The sequence below is a fragment of the Rhinatrema bivittatum genome, chromosome 4, assembly GCF_901001135.1.
Source record: "Rhinatrema bivittatum chromosome 4, aRhiBiv1.1, whole genome shotgun sequence".
Classification (NCBI taxonomy): Eukaryota; Metazoa; Chordata; class Amphibia; order Gymnophiona; family Rhinatrematidae; genus Rhinatrema; species Rhinatrema bivittatum.
Window position 1 is genome coordinate 32146589 of NC_042618.1, and position 24938 is coordinate 32171526.

Sequence of the window (24938 nt, forward strand, 5' to 3'; positions counted from 1 at the left end):
AACAAAAAAATATATTTTGAAATGTCTGTATGCAAATGTTAGAAGTTTGAAAAATAAGATAGGAGAATTAGAATATATAGTGCTGCATGAACAGGTAGATATAATTGGCATCTCAGAGACTTGGTGGAAGGAAGATAACCAAAGGGACACCGTAATACCAGGATACAAATTATATCACAATGATAGGATGGTTCAAACTGGGGGAGGTGTGGCACTATATATTAAAGAGGGCATAGAGTCAGACAGGATAAAAGTTCTGCAAGAACCAAAATGGAGTGTGGAATCCTTATGGATTGAAATTCCATAAGAAAAGGGGAACAGAAAAGCAGTGGGGGGGTTACACCTGAGCAGAATGAACGACAGATGATGAAATGCTAATAGAAATCAGGGAAGCTAACAAAATTAGCAACACAGTAATAATGGATGATTTCAATTACCCTGTCACTGACTGGGTAAATGTCACATCAGGACATGCCAAGGAAGCAAAGTTTCTAGATGAAATAAATGACTGCTTTATGGAGCAGCTGGTACAAGAACTGAAAAGAGGAGGAGCTATTTCACATCTAATCCTTAGTGGAACACATGATTTGGTGCGAGACGTAATAACGTTGGGGGCCACTTGGCAAGAGTGATCAGAACATGATTAGATCTGACTTGATAACTGGAGGGAGGACATTAAGGAAATCTACTGCAATAGCATTTAATTTTCAAACTGGAAAGTATGAGAAAATCAGAAAAATGTTTAGAAAAAAAAAATGAAAGGAGTAACTGCAAAGATTAAGTCTTTACATCAGGCATGGACGCTGTTCAAGAATACAATCTTGGAAGCCCAGAACAGATGTATTCCACGCATTATAAATGGTGGAAGGAAGGCCAAAGGACTGCCAGTGGTTTAAAGGTGAGGTAAGAGAGGCTATTATAGCAAAAAAGAACATATTTCAAAAAATGGAAAGGGGATCCAAATGAAGAAAACAAGCAACAGCGTAAACACTGGCAAGTTAGATGCCAAAGCATTGATAAGGAAGGCAAGGACAGAATTTGAAAAGAAACTTGTTGAAGAATCAAAACTTCATAAAAAAAATTTTATCAGGCTCATTCAAAGCAAAAAGCCTATGAGGGAGTCAGTGGAACCATTAGATGATCAGGGGGTAAAAGAGGCACTAAGAAAGGACAAGGCCAAAGCAGAGAGATCAAATGATTTCTTTAATTCCATTTTTACAGAGGAGGATGTAAGACACATATCCATGCAATAAGGAATTCCCTCTCAATTCAGTTGACAGAACAATAAAATAGTTGTGACTCTCATACCCTGGTGCAGCTTATACATATATAATGTTTATTTATTTATTTATTTAAAAACCTGTATACCGCAAATCACAATTTCTAAGCGGTTTAACAAAAAATACATCCATAAATATGTGCGACAAATATTTAGTGCACCTTTAGTTATGATCATAGGTCACCACAATTCAAATGACATCCATGAGTATTTGGCCCAAAAAGGAATTTTTTTTTAGAATTTTTATAATGCACTTAAAAATATGGCTATAGGTCTCCCATTTCCTAGCGTGAGGACAGATGGACTCAGGACCAGTAGGATATACCAAAGCTACTCCCGAAACAGGGTGGGAGGCTGCCCGCAGTCCAGTCAACATTGCACGTGCAAAGGCTGCATCATCCCAGGCCTGCACATCCAGACAATAAATCTGGAAAAAAGTGTGTAAGGAGGACAACATCCAGCTCGGCAGATATCAACAGGAGACAACAGACTAACCTCCACCCATGACACTGCCTGAGCCCGAGTGAAATGAGCCCTAACCTGAGTAGGCAACGGCTTTCCAGCATCCACAGACGTGGCTGTGACCACTTCCTTAATCCAACGAGCTATGGTAGCCCGCAAAGCCAGAACACCCTGTTTACTTCCGCCATGTAGAACAAACAGGCAATCCATCTTTCAAAAAGGTTCAGAAACCTCCAAATACTGCACGACAAGTCTCTTGACATCCAAGGAGAACAAGAAATGATATCCCTCTGCGTCCCTGACCTTATCCAGGGACGGCAAGGAGATGGATTGATTCACATGAAAGTCTGAGACTACCTTGGGCAAGAAAGCTGGGACAGTACGCAGCATGCAACACCCTCGGAGTCACCTGAAGGAACGGCTCCCGGCAAAACAAGGCCTGCAGCTCAGAATTCAAAGTGCTGAACATAAAGCCACCAGGAACCTAGGAAAGGCTACGCAGTGGTCAAAACGTAGGGCCCACCAAAAATTCCAGCACCAAGCTAAGACTCCACAAGGGAACCGGTAACCTCGAGGGAGGCCTAAGATGCTTCACTCCCTTCAGAAAATGAACCGCATCAGGGTGAGACAACAATGACCCTTTATTCAACCCACCCTGCAAAAAATCCAGAATGAGTGGGATCTTAACTGAATTGAACACCATGCTCCTCACACCAGGCCTCAAAAACTCTCCAAACCCGCATCTCAGCCAAGGAAGTGGAGAACTTGCGAGCGCGGAGTAAGCTGGCAATCATTGCAAAGGATTAATCACGCTTCAACGGGCAAACTCTCTCAAGAGCCAAACCCTAAGACAGGACCGAGTCAGATCCTTGTGAACAACCGGTCCCTGCTGCAACAGATCCATGTGTAGTGGAAGGCGAAGGGGGTTCTCCACCAAGAATCTTCACAAATCTACATACCACAGACACCTGGTCCTGTGGCCTTTGATTTTGTGAATGATTCTGTCCAGCAAGGGCCAGGAAGAGAAGGCATAAGCAATCGGTCTTCCAGCCAGACCTGTACAAGAGCATCTATGCCCAGGGATCACAGATCTCTCCTGCAAATGAAGAATCAAGGAACTTTCGCACTGTGAGAAGTCGCCAGCAGGGCTAGGAACGGAAGGCCCCAGCGATCGAAAATCTGCTGAAATGCCTCGGCTGACAATACGCACACTTCTGGGTCCAGACTCTCCCTGCTTAGAAAGTCCGCTCTCACGTTGTCCTTTCCTGCAATGTGAGAGGCCAAGATCCTCTGCAGATGACCTTCCACCCATTCCATAAGCTGTACTATTTCCTGCAACACTTGCTGGCTCTTGATTCCTCCCTAGCAATTGATGTAGGCCACTGTTGTCGCATTGTCCGACATCACGTGAACTTCTTGATCCTCAGCCTGTGGCCGAGCTGCAAGCATGCTAGCCGTACCGCCCGGGCTCCAGGCGAATAACGTTCCAACGGGACTCTTTGGCATTCCAACGCCCCCAAACCATGGAGACTCACATCTGTCATGCGTACCAACCAGGTCAAGGGAACTCCCTGTCTCTGATAATCCTCCCTTAACCACTACTGAAGGTGGGAGCAGATTTCCATTGCAAGTGGAGCTGAACTGCATAGTCCTGAGACCGCAGAGAGAGTGCTGAAGAGAGTGCAAATGTGCCCTTGCCCATGGCACCACTTCCAGGGTTGTTGCCATCATACCGAGCACCTAAAGGAAGGCCCACACCATCGGGCATATGGTGTTCACCAACTGACGTACTTGAGGCATCAATTTCTGAATCTGAACTTCCGGTAGGAAAATACTATCCTGCCCAGTGTCGAACCATACCCCCAGATACTCCAACGACTGGGGTGGCTGAAGATTCCTCTTGGTCAGGTTCATCACCCAACCGAGCTCCTGCAAATTTATTTATTTATTTATTTATTTAATAATTTTTATATACCGTTTTACCAACAATAAATGCCGACCAAAGCGGTTTACAATATTTCAAAGCAAAATTAAAAACCAGATAAAACTTCAGTAGAAAACACATAACAATAAAATGACATAAAAATAAAATACAGGTGCACCAGGATCCCTTCTCTTTGCAAGGCCGCCGCTACGACCACAACCTTGGAAAATGTTCTGAAAGTGGTGGCTAGACCAAAGGGCAGCGCCTGAAACTAATGTCGCCCCAACACCGCAAAGCATAAAAGGCGTTGGTGTTCCAATCGGATGAGGATATGAAGGTAAGCCTCTGACAGATCCAGGGAGGTCAGAAATTCCCCCGACTGCACCGCCATTATCACAGAGCGTAAGGTTGCCATTCGAAAATGAGTCACCTTCAAAAATTGGCTGACCCTCTTGAGATCCAGGACGGGATGAAAGGAGCCCTTCTTCTTGAGTACAACAAAACAAATGGAATATCACCCATGCTTTCTTGAGATGTGGGCACCGGAACCACAGCCCTCAGCCTGAAGAGCCTTTGAAATGTGAATTCCACTGCTACTTCTTCTGCAGGGAGTGGCATGGGGACACCATGGACACGTCCCGAGGAATACTGCATAATTCCAGCGCATATCTTTTACATATCACCCCCAGGACCCACTAGTCCAACTTTTTCTCGACCCATCTCTGATAAAAGAGGGAGAAAGAGATGTCCTACTATTTCTTGCTCCTGAAGGTGGGTCGGCAAACCTTCATTGGGAAACTCGGGAAGGTCTGCCAACTGAGCCCGCTCCTCTCTTGGGACTGTCGTGGACGAAAGGACTGAGACCTACCGAAAGGCCGAGTCCACTGAAAAGTTGAACCTCTCTAGGGACAACACTGCCGGAATCTCCAGAAACGATCCCTCATAACAGAGGGGCACTGCAATTGCTTCTTATCTTCCAGCAACCGGGGAACTGGAGACACACCCCACTTATTGGTCAGCTTCTCCAATGCATTCCCAAACAAGAGTGACCCTTAAAAGGCATCTTAGTAAGATTAGCTTTGGAAGCTATGACAGTCGACCATTTTGCAGCCATACTTGATGCCAGGCCGCTACCACCAAAGCCACCCCTCTGACTGAGGTACGGACCAACTCACAGCCCGCATCTGCCAAAAGGGAGGCAGCGGGATCCATAACTGTTCTGGAATGCACCCTAGAATCACAACTTCCTGTGTGAGAAGAAGGCAAGAACAGGCCACAAGAGTGCAACAGGTAGCAATGTGTAAAGTCATTGCCACTGATTCAAAGGCCTGTTTAAGGATAGACTTAAGCCGCCAACCATGTGCATCTTTCAAGGCCACTCCTCCCTCCATGGGGATAGGCATCCACTTAGAGATGGCACAGACCAGCACATCCACTTTGGGAAGACGCAAACGCTCTTTCACAGCCGGATCCAGGGGGTACAGATCTTCCAATGTTCGACCACCCTTTGAAAATTGCCTTCAGGGCATCCCAATGCAGATCCATCAAGTCCTGTATGGCATCCATAACTGGGGAAAAAACAAGAGGCTTTACACAAGGAAACCAAAATGGGATTCTTCTTCGGTTCCAACACGGAATCTGCACCAGGAACACCCAGTCCACTGCAAGGTCTGGGACATTAGAGCCAGCAGTTTAATTCTATGAAAGAATCATAACATGGTCCAATCCCGGAGGAATTTCACTAATCCAGGGAATCAGGATCAGCCTAATCATCTGTACCATCCGGGTTCCTGTCGGGAAAACCCGCAGCGAATCGAGGCACTCTTCGGCTTTGATCCACAGGAGTGGAAGAGGGAGGGGGCCACTGGCTGAGGGTCTGACCTTACCAGATTGGGTAAAGCAGAGAACTGCACCTGAAGAAAGGATTTTAAACCCTGAAAAACCTCCACCCAAGTAAAAGCAGCCAGATCCAGGCCAAAACCTGAAGGAACTGGAGCAGGGCCCACTGAACTGCCATCTCCTGCGGAGGAGCCAGTCAAAGGAGTACCAAGACCTGGTGAACTTCTGGACAAAGCTGTCAGCAAACCTTCATCAGGATGGGAGGACCCTGGCTAAGCAAAATCAGAGGAGTACAACTCTCCCTGAGCGCCCAAACAGTGCTGAAACAGGCTGAGAAGTCCAGTACAGAGAGAAAGATGCTTAGGTTTCCTGTTCACCAGCACTAATGTGGCAGTGAATGTGTGTTCAAATGGCTCACACTCATAATTTTATGCGCACAAAAACTGGCGTCCTCCAAAAAATAAGCGCCGCTAAATTCACACGCATACAGTGTGTGTGGGCTCTTGCATGTATCAACATCATTAAAAAGTGGTGCGCACAAAAGGCGTGCCCAAACCATGCACAGCATGTGCGCAGAGCCAACGCACTGTGTACACCGACGTCCTGTAGAGGGCAGAAACACGCACAGAAGCGCGTGAAAAGCACCGCCGTGGCCTACCATGCAGCATGCAGGCAAGATGCCTAACTGCTGGACCCAGCCCACTGGGGGCTGCACAACCCGCCAGGCTGCCCAGTTCCCCTAACCCCACTGGGAGCGGGAACAATGTGGGAACGGCGCACTGAGTATGGAGCCCAGAGAAAGTCCTAAAACCCCTCCAACAGTCTCTGTATCAGAAGGTAAAAACGTTTTCCGTCCTCTCTTATTTTTTTTTTAAACTTACCGGAGCTCAGTACTTACCGGCTGAGCACAGAGACTGTCTCCGGCTGCGGAAGGAGAAGGCATCTGCCGTCACCACCTCGCTCAGTCTCCTGCATCCACTGCCTTTCAGCTGTACAAGCAGCTAAGTCCATGTCGGGAACCGGCTACCGGACCAAGGCCCACCTCTGAAGGACCATGGAAATCACCTCAGGAATTCTCATCTGGGGGAGGGACCTTTAGGTATCACCATAGGAGAGTGGGCCTTTCGTCCTCAATGTAAAATTCTCCTTCCAAAATTTACAGCAATCCCCATAGGGAGATGCATGTCCACCATCTGCTGGAGGCGAAGAATACTGGCAAGCTGGGGTCACTGCAGGAGTATATATACTATGAAGTCAGCTTACTCCGTCTCCATCTGCTGGCAGGGGAGCATAACCCACTGGTCCATCTGTCTACACGCTAGGAAATGCATTATAAAAAGTCTAAAAAAAATTATTTTTGGACAAAATACTTGTGGATGCCATTTGAATTGTGATGACCTATGATTATAATTAATGGTGCACTAAAGATTTGTCACACATAATATACATGTATGCTGCACCAGAGATGATGGTCACTCTTTAAAATATTTCACTGTTCTGTCAACTGAATTGAGAGGGGATTCCTTTTTTGCATGTGTATGATCATTCCTCCTCTAGGATCTTTTGATTGAAGTACAGGCAGATACCTATGCCTGTGATATTTAAAGGTAGTGATTCAGAGAAAAGTGATATTTAAAGGTGATGATTTAGAGGGAATGAAACAAATCTCAGTGAATCAGGAAGATGTATTACGGCAAACTGACAAACTAAAGAGTAGCTAATCACCTGGACCAGATGGTATACATCCCAGAGTACTGAAAGAACTGAAAAATAAAATTGCAGACCTATTATTATTAATCTATAACCTTTCATTAAAAATAGTTACAGTACCGGAAGATTGGTAGGTGGCCAATTTTTTTTAAAAAGGGTCCAGAGGTGATCCAGGAAACTATAGACCGGTGAGCCTGATGTCAGAGCTGGGAAAAATGATCAAAACTGTTATAAAGAACAAATTTGCTGAACATACATATAGTCACAGTTTAATGGGAGAAGCCCAACATGGGTTTAGCCAAGGGAAGTTTTGCCTCACTAATCTGCTACATTTTTTGAAGGCATGAATAAACATGTGGCTAAAGGTGAGCCAGTTGATACAGAGTTTCTGCACTTACTCTTGAGGAAATCAAGGAGCCATGCAATAGGAGGTAATGTTCTATTGTGGATTGAGAACTGGTTAAAAGATAGAAAACAGAAAGTGGAGCTAAATGGTTAATTTTTTCATTGGAGGAAGGTGACTAGTGGAGTGCCCCAGGGATCTATACTGGGACCATTGCTATTCAACATATTTATAAATGACCTAGAGATGGGAATAACAAGTGAGATGGTCAAATTTGCTGATGATACAAAATCATTCAAAGTTGTTAAATCACCAAGAGGACTGTTAGAAATTGAAAGAGGACCTTGCAAGACTGGGCATCCAATATGGACAAGTGCAAAGTGATGCACACAGGGAAGAGGAACCCAAAATGTATTGCTACACCTTGGCAGTCAGCACCCAGGAAAAAGATCTAGGTGTCATCGTGGATAACGTGTTGAATTCCTGTGCCCAGTGTGCAGCGGCGGTGGCCAAGAAAGCAAACAGAATGCTAGGGATCATTAGGAAAGGAATGGAGAATAAATCAGAGAATATCATAAGGCCTCTGTATCGCTCCATGGTGCAGCTGCACCTTGAATACTGTGTGTGCTTCTGGTCACTGCATCTCAAAAAAAAGATATAGCAGAATCGGAAAAGGTACAGAGAAGAGCGATCAAAATGATAAAGGGGTTGGAACGAATCCCCCATGAGCAAAGGCTGAAGAGGTCAGGGCTCTTCAGCTTGGAGAAGAGTCGGCTAAGGGGAGATATGATCGAGGTCTCTATAAAATAATGTGTGGCTTGGAATAAGTAAACCCAAATCGGTTAATGCTTTCAAAAAGTATAGACTAGGGGACATGCAAGGAAGTTACTAGGCGATATATTTTAGACACATAGGAGAAATGTTTTTTTTATTCAACATGATTAAACTCTGGAATTTGTTGTCGGAGTATGCAGTAAAAGCTGTTGGTGTAGTTGGGTTTAAAAAAAGGTTTGGACAAGTTCCTGGAGGAAAAGTCCATTAACCATTATTGAGGCGGAGTTGCAGAAATCAACTTCTTATTCTTGGGATCCTGCCAGGTACTTTTTACCTGGATTGGCCACTGTTGGAAACAGGACCTTTGGGTCAGACCCAGCATGGTAAAACATATATTCTTATGTTCATTTAAAGAAAAGGGGAAAGCCGGGGAGTCAGTTATGTTTTCGGTTGTTAAGGCCAAATATTCCCGTCACCCGGACTTTCTTCTCTTCTGGTGGTTTTGGAAGTCAAACCAATAATGTTACCTCTCCCTTCCCCACTTCCACACCCCAGCTCACCTTTTGTAAGGATTATTTCAAACATTTTTGGCAAATGATTGTGTTTCCCCCCCCCCCCCGCCCCCATTCTTGTTCAAGGGGGAGAGGGGCAGGTGAAGGCCGGCGGGGAAGCCGGGTGGCGGTGGATTGCTGGCTGCCAAGCTCCTCCTGCCAGCCCACGCCGGTCAGCAGCGAGACAGAAAGCCTATCCTGCTTTGCTGCAAACGAGAAGCAATCGCTGCTGCTTCCTCCTCTTCGTGCTGGCAAAAGACCAAACTCGTGGCCGCCGTGCTGCACCGAACGGCGCCGGCTGCGTGCCAAACAAACGGCGGGCCTATCCACTCGGCGTGATGCGCGGCGCAGGTGGAGGAAAGGTGCGGTGCGTGGGGGGCAGGGCAGGGGGGGTGGAAACCTACTGTCCACAAACAATTTATCTGTCCAAAAACAAACAAAAGAAGAATATTGTGTCCACTTTTCACACCGTGCCTCCCGGTCCCTGAAAAATGCGAGATAATGAATAAAAATGTTCATTACAGAATTATTCACTTTTCTCGATGATTCACGTCCCGGTAATTACCATGACCAGCCTAATAAAAACCGCTACAAAATGAAGGTCAACCAGCAGTTAGAAGTGTTCATTTTCATTTCAATGTATTCATCTCTGGCTCCTAATGGCCTCATTTTCTCCCATGCTCTTTAATAAATACCACTGAATTACAGGTTAAATAGCTAAATTAAATTATTGCAATTACAGCGTGCAGTGCACTGAAACTGGTTTACCTTTCCCAGTTCAATTAGAGGGGAAGTTTCAACAGCCTGAGAGTCCTGATTGCTGTCAATAGACTGAAACGCCCGGGATCCGTGTGAAAGCCGAGGCGCTGTATCTCGTTACCCATCTCCTGAGTGCCCAGCGGCTGCGGCACCTTTTCCAAGCACAGCTGAATCAGACGTGGGATTGGTGGGGGGAGTGGAAAAGCTGCCACCAGCCGTGGAGCTGAAAAGTCAAGTGCGGGCCACCACCAAAAAAAAAGGCTGGAAGTCTGGCACAGCAGCCAAGAGGTTAAGGTGCAAGGGGATGCGAAAACCCCTGACGACTTGGCTTGGGAATGAGGTGCTCTGATAACTCCATGAACAGAGAGGCTGTGCGTCCTCCCCTAGGTCAACCCTAGGAGGCCGAGCCAGTCCTGAGTTTTGCCCCATTGCACGCATGGGGATGCAGCTCTGATTTTTCTAGAAAAAGGGGATGTGGCAACCCTTGCAGCAATAGGAGAATACATTTTTTTTTCCAGCTGTTTTCTTTAACAAACTGCTGTTCTGAAGCATGCTGGGATTTGTAGTCCTGACTTGTTAAAAGAAAAGGGAATCACATGATTTGGGAGGGGGCAGGACCAACACAAAGCCAATCGTCTGGCTGCGTCAGGCAGAGAAATGTAAACTTCTAGGAAACATCATCATCACACGGTTCAACAAACCTGGGAAGAGCCCATGGTGCTTGGGGTGGGAGGAAGGGGATCAAAGACATTTCTGATGCAGATGTGCAAATTAGCATCGGATCTTCCACTGGACAGATCCGAAGAGGATCTCGCTGTGGCCCGCTTCAGAATGTCCAAAGATCGGAAGCAGATTTTTGCCCAGATTCACTGGGAAACATTTTACAGATTTCTGGGGCAAAATATGACACTGCGCCTCCACGCTGGCCTGCACGCTCCTTCCTGGTGCTTGCTTCCTCAGCCTCACAGGCCGATGCAGTAAAGTGTGTTCCGCCTAGAGCACAGGTTAACCTGCAGCTACACGCACGTTTTGGACGCGCCAGACCAACACCCGATGCAATCAGGACATGAATGCGTGCAAAACGCGCATCCATACATGCAGCTAATAGTGCTCATCACCTGTAAATGCGATGTAGGCGAGGCTATTAGCTATTAAACCCGACGCAAAAAACTGCCGTGCGCCTGACGCACACTTTTTAACACAGCAAATCTAATGCCAGCCCGCTGGCATAAAGTCTTGCCACGCATCAAGGGCTCAAAATATACTGCTTTTCTGTGCTTCCTGCTACTTAGTATCGATGTGATACTAAAGATCTACTCCTTGCAATGACTAGAAATTATTTAAAAAAAATGAAAGGCTTGATGAAAAAAAAAACAATTTTGGGAGGTGCACAATATACAATATTCACGCTCCAGGCCGTGTATATTGTGTGTGTATATTGTGCCGGTAAATTATCTGCAGCGGCATAAAACGGCCACTCACATTGCAGTCCGTTTTTCTAACCCGTGCCCGGCCACGTCCTCCTGGGCACCCGCTGCTTTTCAGCGCTAGAGACGCACAATTTATTCCTAGCGTGTACTTTTTAGCACAGCAGCTCGTTATAAGATTGCATTTTGTGCCTGAGAGAGGTGGATGTGCGCGCGTTGGAAAAAAACCAAAAACCGTGGGCCCAGTTTGGTCGCACGTTTTTACGCGTCTTGATGTTGCACTGGCCCCTCAGAGAAGCACTGGGTCCTTTGCTACCGCTTGATCCTGCAATTTCTTTCTCGGATGCATGGGTGCAGCAACAGTTGCGACCTCCCATCCAGAGAAATCCATCCCTTCCACCCCTCACAGACTGCAGAAGAGTCATATCCCCCCCCCCCCTCCCCAAAGACGCTGCATATTGGCCCTAAATCAGAAAAGCCCTTGCCTGAAGAAGGCGTTGAGAAATACAACTACAGCTTTAAAGCAGAAGAGACGGTGTGCAAACGAGGTGGGGGGAAACCATGGATTCTTACGCTGCTTTCCATCTAGCAATATTACAATTGAAAGAAGGCTCTTAGGTTATTTAAAAAAAAAAAAAAAGATCTCTTGTTTTTCTTGCTCTGCTACCGACTGCCCGGGCTTTATCGTGTGGCATCGCGGAGGGGAGAGACGGCTACCTCGTTGCTAATGGAGGCGCATAAAGTTCTCTGCCGCCTGCAGACCCCCAGCTAAAACAACAACAATAAAAAAAAAAAAAAAAAAAAAACCCCAAACCCTGCAGCAGATTTTGTGGTGGAACAGCTCCCCCTTACTTCCCAAAAGCCAAGAGCCGTCAAGGAAACAGCTTTAATAAAGACTCTGTCTCTGTTCAGATGGCGCTCACGCCAGGGAGCGGAAGAGCACGCGGGTTAGATGGCCCCAGCGAGGGCCGGAACTGCACGTCCTGCCACTGGGTCGGGGGCTCTGCCACTAAATCACACGTTTTCTCTTCTTGTTTGTTTGTGGGGTTTTTTGTTGTTTTTTTTTTAAATGATCCTTCCTGCTTCTAAAGTCCTGGAGGAAAAGCCAAGCTCCCCGGGCGCATTTCGCAACAGACAGAAGCCAAAGGCGACGTAAGTGCAGGACTCGTCTTGCCCCTCGTTGTTATTCGCGTTAGGTCGCCCTGGTGGCCCGTTTTCTAAGGGACTGAACCCGAGGGAGGCACAGCTTCCACCCCCCGATCCCCTCTACGCTGCAAAATGTCGGAGCTGGCGGGGGGGGGATGGATATTTGACTCCTGTGCGTGATTTTTCGTGCACCTTCGAATGCCGCAGGAAATACCCGTGACTTCCTGTTGCAGACAGTCCCTTGGATGGAGTTTTATACCAGCGCACGTCTCTGCTGCAATGCCAGCCAGTACAGATAAGCAGCCCTCCCTTAATCCCCTCCCTCTGCAGCCTGGAAGGGGCCGGGAGAGTCTACCCTACCCATTTCCTTTAAACGGGCAAGATCACCATTTTCAGAATTGCCTCTCAGAAAAGGAGGCTGCATGAGCAGGGCCAGATTTCTTGTTAGGCACTGTGGGCACTTGCCTAGGGCAGCTTCACCATGCAGGGCGCCCTGGGTTAAAAGTGGGCAGGTAAGCTTGTTTTAACAATTATTAAAAAAAAAAGGGCGGAAATGTTCAATAGTCCCATGCTTCAACCTCACACTGGCACAAGGCTCACCTCTACCCTGCAGTGCGATCCTCTCTCTCTCTCCCCCCCCCCCCCCCCCCCCCCCCCCCCCCGACGAAAGTGGCTGAAGGCGCTTGCCATGTAAATGTGGCCCTGACTGTGAGGTTACATCCACCACGGGACCTGGCAGGGTCAGATCTGTCAGCGCACACAAACCACTGGTTATTAGAGATGTGAATCAAAACCGGAATCGGTTCCGTTCCGGTTCCGATTCAAATCGTGCATTTTTTTCGTCCGGCCCGATCGGGTTTTTTTGGTTTTTTTTTAATCGGCTGCGCCCGATCCGATAAACAAAAAACCCACCCCAACCCTTTAAAACCGCTCCCTTAGCCTCCACCACCCTCCCGACCCCCCCCCCCAAAAACATTTTAAAATTACCTGGTGGTCCAGTGGGCCCCGGGAGCGATCTCCCGCTCTCGGGCCATCGGCTGCCACTAATAAAATGGTGCCGATGGCCCTTTGCCCTTACCATGTGACAGGATAACCGTGCCATTGGCCAGGCCCTGTCACATGGTAGGAGTAATGGACAGCCGGTGCCATCTTTAAAAATGGCGCCGGCCGTCCAGTGCGCCTACCATGTGACGGGGCCAGCCAATGGCACGGTTATCCTGTCACATGGTAAGGGCAAAGGGCCATCGGCACCATTTTTATTAGTGGCAGCCGATGGCCCGAGAGCGGGAGATCGCTCCCGGGGCCCACTGGACCACCAGGTAATTTTAAAACGTTTTTTGGGGGGGTCAGGAGGGTGGTGGAGGCTAAGGGAGCGGTTTTAAAGGGTCGGGGTGGGTTTTTAGGTTGTGTCCTAACTCCTGTTAGTGTGCACTAACCCGATTAACGATTTTTTCACGATAAATCGGTGGAATTTCTATTGTATCGCACTCTTTAACGATTAATGACGATTTAAAAAAATATCGGACGATATTTTAAATCGTCAAAAAACGATTCACATCCCTACTGGTTATGCACTCCTTCCCCAACCCCCACCCACCTCCGTGTTATTTGTTGCCTATATGTATTACATCCTGTGAACGCCAGGAAGAGGCCCTCTTTTGTACAATGCCAGTATTAAGCAGGGCATCAGCAATGAAGCTGAGAGATCATATTTAAGGTATCTTGCCTTAACGCGTCAGGTTCCTTACTGTCACGGTTAAGCGCAATGCCTGACCCATCTGGAGACAACTGTGTTCCCATGTTAAAGTGGGAGCTGCTGCAAAAGTGCATGCGATGGAGGAGAAGAGGCCTTTATGAAAAGCAGCGTGGGTGCGGAAACCAGGCTAGATAATCCCGCAAGAGGCTGCCCTCTCACCCAGGTGCAACTCAAAAGGTGCAGATCCACTGCATGCATGGATTTGTGGTTCTGATCCCCTCTCAGCCCCTGCCGCCAGAGAAAAGCAGGAATTACATCTCCCTACACGCAATAGGGCAAAAGCAGGACTGGAACAGGGTCGGGCTGGGTGTGGCTGCTGGAGAATTAGCACTAATAGCACAGGCCTTGTGCCCTCCCAGGGAGAACCTGAAGTGGAACTAAGAAAGCCTCATCTGTGGGGCTGGCAAACGGCTTCCACTCACACAAAGAGCTGCCTGAAGGTATGACATTGCTCCCAGCCCAGTCTAGCTTATTTCACCAGGGATATGCATGCCCTTACCTGTGCGATACCCTGGCCTCCCCATCCACCACCCTGGAAACCCAGCTGCCAAGCAACCCAGTTTCGAAAGGGAGACGTCTGGCCAATTCTGGGTTTAGAACTTCCATCCCATTGCAATACTGGTGCTTGTGGTCCTGTTACTTGCACCGAAGTCAGTGCTGCGGTAACCAAAATGCACCAGGAGGAGGATGTCAAAAAAAAAAAAGCCAGGAGTGATCTGAAGCCTCCCTCCAGGAACCTGGTCACTGGGGCACCTCGCTAGATCTTCTGTGCTTTCTCCCCACAAAATGGGATACCCTAGCCAGATTGTTATTCTCTCGTTAAGCACCGCCACACAACTAGAATTTACACGACAGATGCCAGGGTAGGGGCTAGAAGACTCACTCCCCCCCCCCCCCGCCAGAAAAAAAAAGATGTTACAAAACGAAATCAGAGGTATTTTGTTAATCTTCTCAGGGAAATCTCTATCATGGGGTTATCCTGTTCAGGAAAACGTAATTTGAAAAAAATATATATATCTATAGTATATAACAAAAGCTGTCTTTACATTTTTTTGCAGTATTTTAATCCTAGGACATGTTAGCCATGAGCTCCTGCAGACATCTTCTCATGTTGCCCTCTCAAATCGAAAAGACTGATCCAGTCCTACTTTTCCCTTGAAAATGTAGTTAATTCCCTCCTCCCCACCCCAAGGAAAACAGGAACTTCATTCCCATGGGAGACAAAACCAGGATTGGATCCATCCTCTTCGGGTTGACTGGGGCAAGGTGGCGACCCTAGCCTCCTGGCTTTAGCAGCAAGCTGGGTCCACCTGACTCTGTCAGTTCCTGTATTCGGAGGTCTATTTTCAGTTTGGTGGCTTAGCAATCCCGCTGTCCAGTGCACAGAGGTTTCCTGCTGCTTAAATCATAAATCAGGAACTCAAAAACATGAAATGAAGGCAAAGCTTCAGTTTTGACTGAGCTGTTATTTTACAGTAGGGATGTGCATTTGTTTGAAACGAAACAGGAAATGCTAACGAAAATTTGTTTTTGAAACAAAGGGAAAATGATACAATTCTAATTGTATTTGTTTTCGTTCCTTTCATTTAAAAAATGTATGCCCCCCCCCCCCCCCCGAACCCTCTTACTACATTGATGTTCTTCTTGGGACAGAAGCAATCCCTAGTCACTCCTGCCCCACCGGTGCTATGATTTTTAAAAAGTGCTGGCCTTCGTCTGCCGGTACCATTGTTCATTTTGCTGTACAAAATGGCATCGACCAGGCCCAGGCTCATACCATTTTGACCAGGGTACAGTCCACCAGCGCCATTTTTAATCATAGCACCAGCAGGACAGGAGCAACCAGGAATTATAAGATGGTGCAGGGGGGGGTGGGAGAATCGGAAGAAGGGCCCAAAAGTAGTATTTTTGTGGGGGAGGGAAAAGGCTGACACTGGGTTTTTATGTTTTCTTTTTTCTAAATTCGTTTTTTTTTTTAAAGAAAACAACAAAAATTTAAGAAAAATAAAAAAACAAAATAAAAAGAATAAAATACAAAATACTCTATTGTACACAGTGCCTTATTTAATAAAGATTTATTATTTCAAAGGCAGAGGAAGGGGAGAAAGCTGTTTCTCAACTGCACCTGAAGCTTCTGACAAGGAGATCTGGAGAATGGCTATCACAGTCCTAGCATCACTCAGATTTTAAAGATCTTTTCAAACACCTACATGCCATTTTCAGAACAGTGGTCCTGCTGATTGCTATATAGAATTTATAACCTCAGACTGACCGACTCTACATGCTCAAGTTCTGACGCTCTTTCACACATTCAGCACTTTTAATAAAGCTCTGAATTTCAGGAAAAAAATAAAAGATTTTATTATTATTAATAATAATAATTATTATTATTATTATGCTCTTGTTAAGATCAGCTGAACATTCAAAGTGTTAATCTCTTTGCCTTTTTTCTTCTGCGAAGAAAACTGTCTTTTATTCCAGCTGCAGCCATTGATGAAACGAATAGAAATGCACACGAAATCAAATTAAAATTATTATTATTGGGGGTTTTTTTTTAAGATTTGCATTTTTAGGATTTTGTTATCTGGTCCAGTTACCAGTGAGGGTCCTTTTGTCTTCTAGTGCTATCTTTGCTGAAATCAACCTTGTACCTCCCCCTTCCCTATAACCCCCCTTAGAATAGCACACACTGTCCAGCTAAGGTTCCACTCTCTGTGACATGCTTACAGCAAAAATAAAGAAATTAAAAGAACACAAGATCAGCATCGCCAAAGGGCTCGGAAACAAGACTGGCCACGTCATTAAAAAGCAAACCTGTCTCTCATTCGGATTAGATCAGAAAAATCTAAGGCAAAGCCTTTCAAACAAACAAAAAAAAGAAGTGTTGTTTTTATTTCACAGATATTTTGTTAGGGACGCTTGGGATTGCAGACTGAAGCATACATGGCAGTGCACGATTCTAAGACCTCCTTGGGACGGACTGCCATTCCCTTTCAGCCTCCTGAAACAACACATATCGGAAACGGCGAGCACCGTGCACTGCTTTGGTTTTATTTTTCATTTTACAAATGTAACTGTATCCTGTAATCTCTGGTCACAGAAAGCTGTGATTATAGAAACAGCCCTCTCTTCTTGTGTGCATGTATATTTAATAAATATACACAGAGAGAGAGACAGACAGACATACATTCTTAAGAGATCTTTGTTTTCAGTTTTTAGTTTATTTTTCCTGAGAATTTATCAGTGTTTATTATAGCAAAAACAGGAGAAAATCAGTGGGGAAAAAATGACTTTTTTCCCCACTGATTTTCTCCCATTTTTGTTCATTATAATAAACACTGATAAATTCCTGTAAAAAAAAAAAAAATAAATAAAAATAGAAAATAAAGGTCCAACATGTACTTTAGCATAGTGCTGATAATTTAGCCCAACAGTGCTGTGACAGTGAGAACTTGACTTCAGATGTCATGGCAAGAGAGGAAGCTCTGTATGCGTAAGTGCAATGAGGTCACTGCTAAAACGCACTTCCATTTGGAACCACAGCAAGGTCACTGTCGGGAGTCCAGCTCCACATATGGAACCGCAGTGATGCTGCTCCTGCTGCAGGAACGCGCCTACGTATAGGAACCTCAGCAATGCCGCTGCTGTGGTGCAGCTCGATAATATGGAACCACACCGATGTCGCTCCCGGAAAACAGCACCCTCTCTGGAAGCGCAGTGACATCGCTGCTAGAATGCAGTTCCATATTTATTTATTTACAAAGGCATAGACCGCAAATCAAAATTTTTAAGCAGTTTACAAAATTACACTCATAAAATTATCAACAGAATTGTGCTAGTGATGCTGCTCCCGTCCACCCAAACAATGAGCTACAGTGACAGAATCCAGCAGGCCTGCAGTCACGGGGGAGCACCGCCCTCTGCTACTGAGGCAATGCACTCAAAATATCAAAGATCCAAGTGGACTTTCAAAATTGATGCTGTTGCCAAATTCACTGCTTCCTACAGTCAATTTCCACTTACAGTGATGATCTTTTTTTAATGAGCTCTCCTAAAATCAGCCAGTACCGTGAGGTCAATACTGAAAGCCTTTGTGCGTGAAACTTTTTAAGTTCCAAATATAAAAACAAAGCTTTTAATATTTCCCCTTGTTGACCACATGCATTTTGAGGTGAATTTTAAAAGCCGGGCGTGCACCAAAATCGGGAGATGTATGCACTTGCAGGGCATGTGTGCGTCCACCCGACTTTAAAAGCCACCTACATTGTGCACACATCTCCCAATATGCAAATATCTCACTTGGAATGAAAAAGGGGCGTGGTGCAGGCGTGGCATGGGCATTTCTGGGCGGGGCCCAGAGCCGTGCGCACAAGTATCTTATGTGCCTGGGCCCGCGCCCAGGTCCAGCGCCACATAAGTTTACTTCTACTATGGAGGGAGGTGTAAGTTTAAAAAAAAAAAAAATCATTGAGGGGTTTAAGGGGAGTGGGGTACTTGGAGAGATTCCAAGGGAAACAATCAAGGGCGTTTGGAGGACCTAGCTCCAGACTGGGCAAACTGGTGGATGAACTAGTGAAAGTTTGTGGTGGCGTGGACGCGCGCCTGTTAAAAAAAAAAATCCCCCCCCCCCCCTCGCACAGCTCAAACCCGATTTACGCTGCCGGTCATAACTTTTTATGCACACAAAATTATCTGGACAAATGGACATTGCTGGGGGTACTAAGGAGATGCAGCTAAACTTTAGCTATTGATCGTATCATATGGAGCGCTCCAGCTAAACCTTGTAGTGTTTTGGGGGAACCAAGTTAGATGACCTGAGATCACTGAATGTCGCGCGAAATCTGCAATTGCCCCCCTCCCTGTCTGTTACACAATGATATGCATATCGTGATGTAATAGGTTCATGTTACAAAAACTGCTTGGAAAGATGTCATGCCACACAAACGGGAACAGAGAACGAGCCTTTCCTAATGCCGGATTTTATTTTTAAAAGACGATGTCTGCCTCCTTGTGCGTGAAACAGGAGGGCTTTGAACAGAGAGTGAAGCATCACGTCACAAAAGAAATTGTGCAAAATGAAAAATACATGAAGTCAATTCAAGGGCAAGAGCTGTCATTAACCCAACATGCAACGCGAAAGGCCAGGTGTAAATTCCAGCCCAGCCTTCACCCAAAAAAAGTGCAAAAAAGCCCGCAAGCTAGTTTCCATGCACGACTTTGAAATAGTGCATCCACTGCAACTTCAAAAGAGGGAAACAAAATATCTACTGAAAAACAGATTGCCCCTTGAGACTTTGCTCCCAAGCACCGAATTTTAGGATCAGACTAAAATTCCACGGTGCTGTTTTTTCTTTTCTTGTACGAATTTTGATTTGTACAATCATTTTTTCTTTGGCTAAGGTTTTTACTATTTCAGAAGCTTTAGCCAATGAAATCCTTGGGCCAAATACGTGTTATTTTAAAATGAGGCAAGCGCATTGACTTGGTTTTCTCCATACCTTAGCTCTGACCCCAGAGCTCTTGGTGAAAGGGACCCCTCTTACCTGGCGTAGCCACAGGAACTGTGCTATTCCTTCACTGTATCCTTGTACTGATTTACCTCTTGCATGCAAAAGGAAACAGTCATCTGCTCTTTTTTAAATCATAGCTCTAAACACTAAACTCTCAGCTTACGTGCTTCCTTTTAGCCCCCTTTTTTGGCTTGGTTGCTTCCTCCGGCTCCATCAGGCTTCCAGCTCATCCACATTGGCCTCTGTTGGGCTACAATGCCAGGGGTCCTCCTTCACAACTGCCAGGCTTGTTTCCCCACTATGTTTTTTTTATAACCTTCCCTAGAAGCAGAAGCAATTGCAGTGTGGGTCCTTGGCCAGGAGCCACAGGACGTGATTTCCCTTTGGAACCTGGTATACCGAAAGCCTAGGTCTAGCCAGTAGGTGTCACCATTGAGCAATGGCCGGGATTCCCCAGCCAAGTTGGCCCAACTTGCTTGTTTGCTTACTCTTTCCGGTTTCCGTCATATTCGTGTCCCTATATATTTTATTTCTTGTATATACATCCTTTTTTTGAGGAAGCATTCCCTTAGAGGGTTTCTCCCCTTAATCTCCTTTCCTAGGTCCATCCTCCAGTTGCTCAGACTTTCCCTTTTATCCCTGCCTGGTACTCTGATGACAAGCAGCACAGCACCACCCAAGTTTACTGCAATTAAAAATGGTGAAAGTGACTGCAATAAAAGAATCTTTCATGAACTTAAACATTATTTTCTCAAGAATGAACTTAAATCAGAAAGAAATATGTATGTATTTATATGTATACTATATACACATACATACACCCACAGTAACACAGTAAATGATGGCAGATAAAGACCAAAAGGGTCCATCCAATCTGCCCAGCAAGGTTTTCAAGGTTATGACTGCCACTCCATGTGGGTTACCCCCAAGCCTCCTGTTTAGGGTTGTAACTGCCGCCCTGTGCAGGTTACCCCCATGCAGAAATGTTACAACAAAATTACCGCCGATTACCTCAGTTTCCATCCTCTAGTCACTGTTTATCCCAGGCCCTTTTGAATTCCATTTCTCTTCTTGTCTTCACCACTTCTCCCAGGAGGGCATTCCTCCATGCATCCACCACCCTTTCTGTGGAAAAAGTACTTCCTAACACAGAGGCTGTCGCAATAAGGTGCGTTCAGCAGAGGGCACAGTTTTACCCTCAGTTGTGCAGCAAGTTTTGTGCACAAAAAAATGTGCATGTAAAATTGTGCGCCCTGCTTAGCGCCCTTGCATGGAAATCCCATGCTAACGAAGGTATTCGCTATTACCTTCCAATGCAGAGGGCTGCGCTGGCTTATCTCAGGTTTTCTTAGCGGTAGAAATTTTATCCTGGTCAGGGGTGAAGTTAGGTTTCCAGCGCTTGTGTCAGTCTATGAGCAAACACTGAAATTCCGACACCGGGACCTGTAAAGGGGATTTATGGGCAAAAAGTGTGGTTTGCACGTACAAAACATGTTTTCTGCACATAAATACACTTTCTGCGGTGAAAGCAGTTTTGTGCATATATTTATGCACGCAAACCAGATTTTGTGTGCTTAAATCACAGCTGAACTTCCTCAATAAAGATATATTGGGAAAAAAAAAATCACAGCTGAGCGACTCCTCTCGAATTTAAAAGGTGTGTTCAGTCTGTGCTGAGTGTGCACATTTTAACTCGGGGTTTCTGCACACAATTTTCCAGTCAACGCACTTTGTAAACTTCCCATGCATTAGCCTAACAGCTTCTTGCATGGGCCCCATTGTTCGTGAGTCTAACCCCTTGCAGCTTCACATCATGACCCCTGGTCCTAAAGGTTCCTTTCCACTGGAAAAGGTTTGATTCTTGTGCATTGTCAATACCTTTCAGGTATTTAAGAGTCTGTATCATGTCCTCCCTGTCTCTCCTTTTCTCTAAGGTACACATATTTAGAGCCTTAAATCTCATGGGATATATCTTTTGGTGCATGCGTGTGAATCAGGAGCCTTAGTCGATGATGCACTTGTGTTTTAAAATCTCCTAGAGAGAGGGGGGAGCAATTCCCTCCATTCTGCGGTGGGTTTAGATCATGGCTGAAGAATCAAAAGCAGCAGCCCTTGAAAAACAACACACGTGCATTGCCGACTAAAGATCCTGATTCTCCCCCCCCCCCCCCACAGAAATACAGGTGTGCCCACGTTCATTTTACACACGCACACATGCACACACACCAGCTCACTTCCACTCGCTTTGCAAGCGGGAAAAATGATAAAAAAATAAAAGAAATCCTCACTGGGCAGGATCCAGGATCCGCCATGCTGCCAGATTCACAGCTTGACAGAAAGAGAAAACCAAACGGGAGCCCCAGGAACAACCTGCCCACAGCCAAGGCCCAGCTCACGCCCCTGAGACGTGCGCTTTCTGAAGTCTGAGAGAGGGCCCCGAGGGAAAGGGGCTCTCGTCCAGCAGTGGTCGCAGCGGTTTCATTCACCGATTAACCTGACAGGATGGTCCTCCCTTTTCATACCAGACTGAGGATCCTCGGGACTAGTTTGCTGGAACTATACTGTCTAAAGAGCTTAATATTTTTATTTATAAACATTTGATATCCCGCCTTTTCAAAGCTGGTCTCGAAGCAGATTACAATCAAATTTATACTTAAGTTCCTATTACCTTATTTAAAAAAATAAAACAAAACAAAAAAAAAATATTTGATTGCCGCTCAACCCAACGTTCTTGGCGGCTTCCAAAAAACACAGTTTTACAATCGACCCAGCAAAACGCAAAGGAGAGGGCATAAGGCGGGGATTAAATTGGTCCCCGTGCCCCCTGGAAGTAGCCGAAGGAATGGTAGCAGTATGGATGGGTATGCGACGGATACGGCAGTGCAAGCTGCACATGGAGGGCAGGAGCCAGGCGCAATGGAAGAGAGATTCAGTAAGTCGGGGAAGTCAGGCCGTGGATGCTGAGAAGGGTCCCATGATCAGCGCCGGCAGTCAGTTGGCACCTTCCTTCCCTTTGCTTGTTATTAGGCAGACGCTGTCACTGGCTGTTCACAGCCTCTAATTTTACACCTTCCTTTCCTGGTATTTCTCACGCAGTTCCACAGTAATAAATGTGACTTTTAATTCTGCAGGTTTTAGCGGCTTTAATTTTTTTTTTTTTAACTTTTTTTTTTTTTTTTTAAGGTATGGGAAATAGCATCAGCAGTTCTTTTAACCTCATGCAATAATGAAATATTTTAATAATAATAATAATAATCAGACAACCTGCAAAGCCCTGTCTGACAAGCACCCCATTAATAATGGTTGTTAAAAGGCCCTTGGGTCTCAAGCTACATGTCTGCATTTCCGCACCTCCACTCAAGACTTGTCCAGGTTCAACAGATAAGCCAGTGGACGTGGGATCTCAGCTTTCCAATAAGGAGCTGCTAAATTTGGTTACAGTCCATGGGCCTAAAAAACAAACAAGGAGACAAGCAGCTTGGTTCTGATGGAAGAAGGCGCTTGTAGTGTACGAGCTCATTCACCTGGCGCCGGCTAAGTTTCTCAGTTGGAGATGAAGGTGGATGGGTTCCTCTTGATGCCCTACTGACCCACGGTGGCGCTGGGTGGAAACATCAGCTCCCCGCGAATGGGAAATCTGAATGCCCTAACCTGAAGCCTTTGCATGGATCCCAGTCAAAACCGGTCTCTCAGGAACCCTGCGTACTAAAAATGTGACAGAAAGTGACACAAAACACACAGACCAGGCAGTGTTGCATACTGGTTGGGGTTACAGACTTGGGAGACACGGGTTCAATTCCTCTCTTCCAAGCCACTATGGAGGTCTAGTGCAAGTCGTTTGAGCTCCCTGTTTACAAACATCAGCCGTTTCGTGCGGGTTATCTTGGGCGGTGCTGTCATAAGCGAGAGGCAGTTAGAAACCTGCACTGCTCGATAAATTGTAACCTACATCGGTGCTGCAGCAATGCAACCACTCAACACACGCACAGCAAAAGTAAACGAAAGACAGGCCATCACTGGATGTGAACTATTTCTTGCTATGTAGAGGCCTGGCTGTCACACAAGCGCTGCTTCGTCTTCACATCACCATAAACGCAAGTACCAATGCACAGTAAAGTGTGGGAGTGAGAGGATGCACTCCCCACAGCTTCTGCCTTAGACCCTTCCAGCGAGGGTCCCGGGGGGGGGGGGATCTGCTGCCTTGGCTGTGGAGTGCCAGAGTCCCCAAGTCACCAAATGGAGGGGAACTTAATGGCTTTGGCTGAGAGAGCGCCGTCATGTCCAGCTATGGGTGAACTGGAGTATCCAGAAATTAAGGGTGATCTTTCCAGGGCACAACTGGAGGAAAAAAAAAACCCCAAAACAAAACTTTGCAGGATAATTCTCAAAACGAGAATACCAAATGGTAAATCAGACTTTTTTTTCCTTGTTACCAACTTCTTGCCAATTTCATATATTCCTGGAGACTGTAGTCCAAACAGTGTTTACAATGTCAAGGGCTAAGGAGCAATGACACTAAATTACAGGAGACTCAACTCTTGAGAGGTAAATACCAATAGCATTTATTTAGTTTTGTTTCTGGTCTAATGCATGCATTCATTCTGTCACAGGATACTCTTCTGTTTTAATCTTTTTTTTTTTTTTGAAGTAAGTGAATGGAATTAGCACTCACAGGCACATACACACCATTAATATGCATTAAAACATAAATGCCGTCATTCTTCTAAAAATAAGACGCTCAGAATTACTATTGATTTTTCAGAATTTCTTCGCCCCATGACACTTTCGGCACGAACTTTGCATGCACATGAAAAATCTGACACCCGAAAATGGGCGCTTCGATGTCATCAAGGCAAATTGCACATCGCTTGCCTGTGTCCAGGAACAGGTTGCAGCCGAGGCAGGAGCGCTCAACCTCCAGGGAACGGAAAAGGCACGAGGTCAGCAGAGGAGGAAAAAAAAAAATGACTGCAGCTCCACTTCCTTTCTCTTTTCCCGCCGTCCCCAAACAGAGAAAATGGTCCAAGAGCGCGGACAGGTGCAGGGAGAGAAGGAACCGCGCGCGACGAGGCTCGCCAAGCTTTCCGCAGCTCAGCCAAGATTTATGACTGTGCTCCCTCGGGGGAAACGGGAGCCAGAGATTTTAACCTAAAGCCACAAAAGGTGCAGGAGGTCGCCTGCTTTGCTGACGTCCGCAAACGCCCAGCGTTAAGCCCGGACAGAAACCACTTCGCCGCGCTTCCCTAGGAAGGGAATCCTCGCCTTTCTGAGAGAGAGCGCGGTGCGCGCGGCCCGGAGCCGGGGGGAGGTGTCGGACTCTGCTCGAGCGCCACTGGGGTACATCTCCAACACGGCGGGCCATGGTCTTTTCATAGGAACCCCACCACCACCACCACCACCAGCCAGGCCGCTAGCATTGAGTTCTCTATGGGCAGCCCCCCCCTTTCCCGTCTTCTCC

The 24938-nt window shown here is 46.2% G+C and overlaps 1 protein-coding gene across 1 annotated transcript in view; it reads right to left on the reverse strand.

Annotated features, from left to right (window-relative positions):
• The window catches only part of BCL11B (BAF chromatin remodeling complex subunit BCL11B), a 182028-nt gene that overhangs the window by 63530 nt on the left and 93560 nt on the right, over nucleotides 1-24938 (reverse strand). The gene's annotated exons all lie outside the window — the stretch shown is intronic.